The sequence below is a fragment of the Magnolia sinica genome, chromosome 5, assembly GCF_029962835.1.
Source record: "Magnolia sinica isolate HGM2019 chromosome 5, MsV1, whole genome shotgun sequence".
Lineage (NCBI taxonomy): Eukaryota > Viridiplantae > Streptophyta > Magnoliopsida > Magnoliales > Magnoliaceae > Magnolia > Magnolia sinica.
The window spans coordinates 82,857,316-82,866,058 of record NC_080577.1 but is presented as its reverse complement, the minus strand read 5'-3'; the positions used below and the strand labels follow the sequence as shown (position 1 = coordinate 82,866,058).

Here is an 8,743-nt window from a genome sequence, read left to right as displayed (position 1 = left end):
CACACATGCACACATGCGAACTCGGGTCGGGTCTCACATTTTTTCTCCTCCAAACCCTAGATGATGCCTAGGAGTACCCTAAGGACTCCTATTTATAGTTGTGCAACACCTCCTTTCGTATCGACTTGGAAAAATTCGGAAACCGCTTCAAATTTATGCACTTCGTGTAACTCTACGTAACTCCATGTGATTTCTTCGATAACATCGAACAATCTTCGAGTACCCTTTATACGTGTTTTTTTCCATGCTGTTGTAACATTATCCGGACTTTGTAACCTTCTATGTCATCAAAGCTATCTTCGATGTTATCAAAGATTTCTTTGATGTCTTCGGGCATTGTTCGAGGAATCGATAATGTGTTCAAAACGATCCAGTGAGTTATCTCAATTTCTTCAATAAATTCAATGTCATCGAAGATGCCTTTGATGTCATTGAAGAGTACGTCGAGTAATTGAAAATGATGCCTAATGTGTCCAACGAGTTTTGCCAAAAATCCACAGAAAATTCGATGTCATCGACCTAGCTTCGATGTCATGGAGCAGATCTTTAAGTCATCGAACAAGTCCTCAAGTCATCGATAAATATCTTCAATTTATCTAGTGACTAACTCAATTTTAATCCATAAATTTGATGTTATTAACCCATGTTCGATGCCATCAAATGGTCGCTTCAATGTCATCGAACGATGGTCCATGACACAGTCAATGTGAGCTCTACACTTGTTCTTTCGACTTCATTCCTTCTTCACTTAGTTTTCTTGAATCTTGGGATCTTGAAATCTTCAATCTTTATCTCCTAAAATTCATTCTTTACCTTGGTGAATTTTGAGCATCAAATCGATACTTTTGGCATCTTTTTTAATTCAAGCTCTTATAAACTTCACCTTGCAACACAAACACGAGTAAAATAGGACAATAAGCATTATCATGTTTATAAAACCAAGAAATAAATGGGGGATAATATGCAATATTTGACCCTTAATACAATTCCCAACCAGCATTTTGCTAGTCCCAAGTACGGTATGCATGAAATAAACCTCAATGCTCAATGTCTAAAACCTCTTTAGGAAAAACAATCTTTTGTACACTCAAGTGTGAATGGGTAGACTTGAGAAGAGAAAGTGAGATTTTGAAAACCTAGAGTCGAATCATTTGAGCAATTAATCAAATAAGTTCTTAATTAATTCAGAGCATAAGTTCATATACCAAATTCTCCAAAGTGCTCCATGAAAATCAACTTACTTCTCATAAGAATACTATCATTTTATAATGTTAGATATGCTCCTCACTTCAAGATTGGTTTGAAACTTAAGTACTGTTTCCGAACTTATCCCCTTCTTCTTCTTTTTTTCTAGTTTTTTATTTTATATCAACCTTCAAATTTTTTTATCCATTCTTTATTTTTGCATTCTTTTTTTAGATTTTTCATTCTTTTCATTCTTTTTCATGACCTTTTTATCGCTCTTCTATTTTTTAAATTGGCTCTTTTCCTCTTTTAAGGTGGATAAGATTCTCCAGACTTGATTCTCACCATCTATCAATGATTCACATACTAATAATCAGAAATTCTAGCATGTCTAACATAAGACAAATTGAGTGTGTCTTGTGATTTGGATTGACATGGTATTCAAACTTCCTTTTAATTAGTTGAGTGCAAGAACTTAGGTGATAGATTACTTAATTGATCAAATTTCAACAATCCAAAATTCACTTTTTATCTTATCATACTCGAAGTATTCTTAAGTACACAATCCATCGCTTCTCAAACAAATTTCAACTTGAAACATTGAAAATTTCAAAAAAAATGCTCAAAACTGAGAAAATACTGATTGGTTTACCTAATCTCCCATTCTTAACCTAAAATCTACATTGTTCTCAATGCAAAGAAATAAGCATGAAATGCAAAAGAGGAAACGAAACGAAAAAGGGAAGTGATGGATAGATAATACCTGAAGAAAGAATTTCGAGGCTTTTCCAATGATCTCAGTGTGAAGATGGGGTAGCACAAGAAAACTCAAACTACTAGAAAGTAAACTATCCTAAAACAGCAAAAAGTAAACTATCCTAACCAGCAGAAAGCAAACCATCCTAACTATGCCTCCGTCAGACTAGGAGGTCAATCTTGGTAAATAGGATCATTCAGAGGTATGGACATGTCCTCTAAATCAAATTGCTCAACAAAAGGCTTTAAACAATGTCCATTTACTTTGAATTCATTGCCATTGTTTGGATTCTAAATCTCAACAGCCCCATGAGGATAGACGTTAGTAATAGTGAAAGGGTCGGTCCAACGACATCGGAGTTTACCCAAAAAAAGATGAAACCAAGAATTATACAAGAGAACTTTCTGACCGAGTGTGAATGATTTTCGAAGAATGTGCTGGTCATGAAACACCTTCATCCTGTCCTTATAAATTCTTGAGTTCTCATATGCATCATTATGAATTTCTTCAAGTTAATTCAACTGAAGTTTGTGTAGCAAACCAGCATTATCCAAATCAAATTTTAGATTTTTAATAGCCTAGTAGGCTCTATGTTCCAACTCCACAGGTAAGTGGCAAGCTTTCCTATAGACAAGTCTAAAGGGAGGCATTCTAATGATTGCTTGAGGTGTTCCGAACTAGGAAAGGATGTTCTCTTTTAAGAATTTAATGACCGTTTGATGATCATTGTTCCGGCACAGGATCGCTTCGACTCATTTAGTGACATAGTCTACTACTAGCAAGATGCATAAATTCCCAAAAGATTGGGGGAATGGTCCCATGAAATCGATGCCCCAGCAATCAAATGCTCCAATGATGAGAATAGGGTTCAAATGCATCGTATTTTCATGGGACAATGCTCCCAATTTCTGATAACGCTCATCAACTTTATAAAACTCATGAGTGTTCTTAAACATAGTGGGCCAGTAAAAGGTGCACTGCAGAATTTTGGCCGTGGTTTTTAACATAATAGTGACCACCACAAGCTTGAGAGTGACAAAAGAAGATGACACTTTGATGTTCATTAGCTGGCACACATCTCCTTGAGATTTGGTCTGGGAAATATCTAAATAAGTACGGATCATCCTAGAAGAACTTATGAACCTCGGCAAGGAATTTTTTTCTTATCTTGTGCAGTCCAATGTGTCGGCGTAAAACCTGTGGTAAGATAATTAGCAATATCAGTAAACCAAGGTGAGTCGGAGACTTTAAACAATTGTTCATCAGGGAACATGTCGTTTGTGGGTGTCGTCTCAAGGGAATCAGTGAGGTCAAGTCTTGAAAGATGGTCAACCACTACGTTCTCTACTCCCTTTTTTATCTTTTATTTCCAAATTAAATTCTTGAAGTAGAAGGATGCATTGTATCAAGCGGGGCTTAGCATCATTCTTAGAGAGAAGATACTTGAGTGCCACATGATCAGTGTAGATAATGATCTTAGATCCAATTACGTAAGAACTAAATTTGTTTATAGCAAATACCATGGCTAAGAGTTCCTTTTCCTTAATTCACTTGGGCCTAATTTAGAGTCTTACTTGCATAATGAATAACGTAGGGCTTCTTTTCTTTTCTCTAGCCTAACACCACCCCACTAACATAGTCAGACACATCACACATAAGTTCAAAAGGAATGTTCCAATCGGGTAGCTGCATGATAGGTGCAGTAGTCAACATGCCCTTTAGCTTAGAGAAAACTTATTGGCATTGATCAGTCCACTCATATGGTACATCCTTTTAAAGTATATTACATAAAGGATGAGAGAGGTAACTAAAGTCCTTTATGAATCGTATATAAAATCCGGCATGTCCTACGAAGGATCGCACATCTTTTATGCGCTTGGGTGAAAGTAGGTTAGAGATATGATCAATTTTAGCCTTATCTACCTCAATTCCTTTGGACGAAATGATATGTCCAAGAACAAGTCCCTTTTAAACCATGAAGTGACACTTCTCTCAATTAAGTACTAAATTCTTTCTCTCACATTGATTCAACACAAATTTTAAATTTTCCAAGCATTTGGTGAAGGATGGACCAAAAATTGAGAAGTCGTCCATGAAGACCTTTAAATATTTCCCCACCATATTAGAAAAAATACTCAACATACATCACTGAAAAGTGGCGGAGGCATTACACAGTCTAAATGGCATCCTTGGGTAAGCAAAGGTACTAAAAGGATAAGTGAATGTGGTCTTTTCCTGATCTTCAAGGACTATCTCGATCTGGTTGTTGCCAAATATCTGTCAAGGAAACAGTAATAGGAATGACCAGCTAGCCTTTCCAAAATTTGATCGATGAAGGGTAAAGGAAAGTGGTCCTTCCTCGTGACAGTATTCAACTTCCTGTAGTCAATGCACATTCTCCAACCGATAGTGATCCTAGTTGGCACAAGTTCATTGTCGGCATTGGTTATGATGGTGATTCCGGACTTCTTAGGAACCAATTGAGTTGGACTCACCCATTAGCTATCAGATATTGGGTATATGATACCTACATCTAATAGCTTAAGAACCTCGACATTAACCACTTCCTTTATGTTTGGATTTAGTCTACATTATGTTTGCCGTGAGGTCTTCGCATTATCCTTAAGATGAATGTGGTGAGTATAAATTAAAGGGTCAATTCCCTTGAGGTCCACGATCGACCATCCGCTTATGCTCAATGAGAGTAAAGATAAGCATACTTTCCTGTTCCTGCCCAAGGTGGGAAGAAATCACCATAGGGTATGGCTCATCTTGACCTAAATAAATATATTTTAAATCAGTGGGCAAAGGTTTTAGGTAGAGGCACTACATCGGTTCGGGGCAATTTTTCAAATTGTGGCCTCCACCGATTAACTTTAAGTACTAGCGTAGCATCAAGCAAGACATCCATCTCCCTAATCATATCATCGTCTACATCGGGGGAGTGGGCCAAGCACGTCTCTAGAGGGTCAGAGTATAAAGTCAGGAGTGCTCTATCCTCCACAAAAGAATTAATCAGGTAATATTGTGGAAATCATCTTCATTCTCTAACTGTTTGCTCGTATTAAAAAATATATTTAGCTCCAATGTCATATTCTCGAAAGATAGCCTCATAATCTCATTCCTACAATTTATGATTCTATTTGATATAGTAAGGAATGGATGACCAAGTATGACAGGGATTTGAGTGATTGTATTCATAATGGGTTGAGTGTTTAGGATGATAAAATCTACTGGATAGTAGAGTTTGTCAATCTAGACCAACACATCTTCTATCATTCCTCTTGGTACATGAACTGAGCGATCAGTAAGTTACAATGTAGTTTTAGTGAGTTTTAATTCACCAAGGCCTAATTGTTCGTAGACTGAGTAAGGAATCAGATTTACGCTAGCTCTTAAGTCAAGAAGTTCATGCTCAATCCAGTAGTTCCCAATTACACAAGCGATGGTTGGGCTACTGGATCTTTGTACTTTTGTGGCACATTTTTTCTTAGGATTGCACTCACTTTTTCTATAAAAAAGATTTAGTTTTGAATATTTTGCTGTCTTTTGGTAGTGCATAGATCTTTCAAGAATTTGGCATATGAAGAAATTTGTTTAATGACATCCAGTAGAGGGATGTTGACCTTCACTTACTTAAGCACCTCTAGAATAGCCTGAGAGTTCAATAGAGGTTTTGGTGCGACCAACTATTGGGGGAATGGTAATTGGCTTGCCTTAAGGTTCCTATTCTAAATCTTGTGGAGCAGTGCTAGGTCTATCATTGTTGTCCTTTTCCGGGTCCTTAGGCTTTTTAACCCTAATTGGAATGGTTTTGTTAATGATCTTCTCACTCCTAAGAGTGGTGATACACTTGACTTGTTCCATTTGATTTGAAGAGCTTGAGTCACTAACTTCATATTGTGGTTTAGGATTGGGGAGAGGTTAGGCTGGAAGTACCCCTTTCTCTCCAATTGTTAAGTGTGACTCAATTCATTGCACAACTTTGGTAAGATCTTGAAAAGCGTGTAGTGTGCCTTGATTGAAAAGCTCTTGATTTTGAATGTGTTTCAAAACTGGATCCTCTTGAGGCTTCTTTTGATCCAAAAACTAGTTAGTAGTAGTTTGCCCATTCCTCCAACTGAAATTTTGATGGCTTCTCCAGCTGGGGTTGTATGTGTTCGAGGTAGTTCCCTTGAAAGGCCTTTGGTAGTTGTTTATAGCATTCGACTATTCATTCAATATTTCTTGAAAAGTAAGTATTGTTAGACAATTTTTAGATGTATGAATGTTGCAAGCGCAAATACTGCAAACTACTTCCTTGGCCTTGTCCTTCTTAAGTTTAATGGCCTCGAGTTTCCTTATGAGACTGGCCACTTTAGCACTTATATCATCTTCTTCTCTCAAAGCATACATTCCACCCCTCTCTTTTGTTTGAATTGGCTTAGACATGATATTGGGTCTAGGGGAGATATCCCATGATTATGTGTTTTCAGCAAGATTGACAAAATAATCCCAAACATCATTGACATCTTTGCTCATGAATTCCCTATTGCACATTGTCTCGACCATTTGGCACATGGAAGATGTCAGTCCATCATAAAAGAAATTTATTATGTGCCACGTTTCAAATTTGTATTATGGACATGAATTGATAAGATCCTTGAATCGCTCCCAACATTGGAAGAATGTTTCATCTTCCTTTTGGGCGAAGTTCATGATCGACTTTCTAAGGGTGTTCGTTTTATGATATGAGAAAATTTTCTTTATGAACTCCATTGTCATGTCTTTCCATCTACCAATGGATCGTAGACGTAGTGAGTGCGACCACATCTTAGCTTTTACTTTCAAAGAAAAGGAAAGAGTTTCAGGCTGATTGTGTCCTCAGATATGTTAAGAAAATATAAAGTGGCTATGATCTCATCAAACTCTTTCATGTGTAAATATGGACATTCAGATTTAAGTCCATGTAACTTTGGAAGGAGTTGGATTACCCCTGGCTTAATATTCATGTTTCCCGTGTTTTCTGTAAAAACCATACACGAAGGTGTGCTCACCCCCACCGGTTGTAAATAATCTCATAAAGTACGAGCCGGGGGTGCTTGATGCACCTCGTTTTCATCCTAGATTTCCCTAACCCTAGGTTAAGGTGAATTTGGAGGTTGATTGGGCAGTTGATTTACAACCATAACTTTAGTTAACTCTATGGATCTCGAGTGGTGTCTAATCCTATGATGGATAGGTAACCCCTCAACCAATCCTCCTTCACTCAAGAGACATCGAGTGTTATCACAAACTCACTTGGGCCTGAAACAATCTCAGCCCTTTATTTCAGAATCTAACCTAAACCTAAAAAGAAAGAAGGAATAGATATCTAGAAATCGAAAGAGAGAAAATTAGGAAGAGGTTACCAAATTAGAAGTTTCTATGTTAGGTTCCTGCAAAAGAAAAAGAAAAGTGAATTAGTTTCTAAAAAGGAAATAAGGAAAACAAACTAGTTTCTAAAAATGAAAAAGGAAAGTTTCTAAAAACAGATTAGGAAGGTTATAAACTTAGAATTAGAAAGTTAGTTTCTAAAAATAATTCAAAAAAAAAAAAACCCTAACCTAAAAATAGAAAATAACAAATCTTAATCTTAACCTAATTTTAAAACTAATCAATCTCAGAAAAACACAACCATCAATCCCCAGCAACGGTGTTAAAAACTTATTCACAACCCCAAGTGTAGGGTCATGATGTAGTAATAATCTCGGTAAGACTAAGGTCGAATCCACAGGGACTAATCTTGTATGTTTCTGAAATTAACTAGAAGAAGAAGTAGGAGAAGATGTTAAACTAAACATGGAATTGTGGAGAGAGTAATGGTGAATTATTTAACTAAAACTTGTAATTTAAAGGTGGGAACTAGGGTTTCCAAGGATTCACTGGCAATGATCAGGGAATCCTCTTACTTGACTCAAATAACACTATTGGAGTTGGAGTCCTATCCTATCTAATTGAAAGATATAGTAATTAAGTCAATTTGAACTTCCTTTGACCTAATTCTCAATAAAGGAGAATTATGATAATTGGTAGGGAGTTCATGTAACGCCCCGGTTTTCAGGACCCGAGTATATGACCTGTGTCCCAAAAACCCGAGTGTTAGCTTTTAAAGGATGGTTAAATTCGAGTGCACATTTTTCTTTTCTTCATCAGAGTAAGCAAATGAGCGTAGTGTGGATAAATCGACATAAAGGAAAATTTCATTATCATTCAAATTTATAAGAAGTTGCCCATAATGACTTATACAAACCAATGTCTGTGAATTTAACAAGTATAAGATTTACAAGAATTTAATACATGAAGAATAGTGGAAAGCATATAAATATAAGCCACGAGATCACGCAGCTCCTCTAGGTAAATATAGCCATGCATCCCTGGCGATCGTACCCTACTCCTCATCAAGTCTAAACAAGCATATTACTAAAGCCACCTGTACTACCTGTACGGTTGTATATTTGATGGATGAGTGGCCAACTCAGTGTGAATTCCCCTCAAGATTACACACCGCCGCATTAGGTAAGAGATAGTATAAAACATCCAGACAACCAAAACAGAGTAAATGCAGTCTTATTAGGTGCATGGATGCATGAATGCAATCATCGACCCGGGTAAATCATCCGGACGGTCGGTGCCCCAAGAAAAACATCCAGACAGGTAATAGGGTCGTCACCCAAAGATGTGAGTGGTCATCAGTGCAACACGCAGCGTAATCGTATGGGCATAATGATCCAAGCCATCATAGTATGTCATGCATCCATGATTAGCCAAGTCATTATTAGT

At 37.0% G+C, this 8,743-nt stretch overlaps 1 non-coding gene across 1 annotated transcript; it reads left to right on the top strand.

The window, feature by feature from the left end:
- Positions 1-6,551: 6,551 nt before the first annotated feature.
- LOC131247714 (small nucleolar RNA R71) lies at positions 6,552-6,658 on the top strand. Its single transcript, XR_009171986.1, has one exon. It is a non-coding gene; the product is annotated as a small nucleolar RNA R71 (small nucleolar RNA).
- Positions 6,659-8,743: the final 2,085 nt, after the last annotated feature.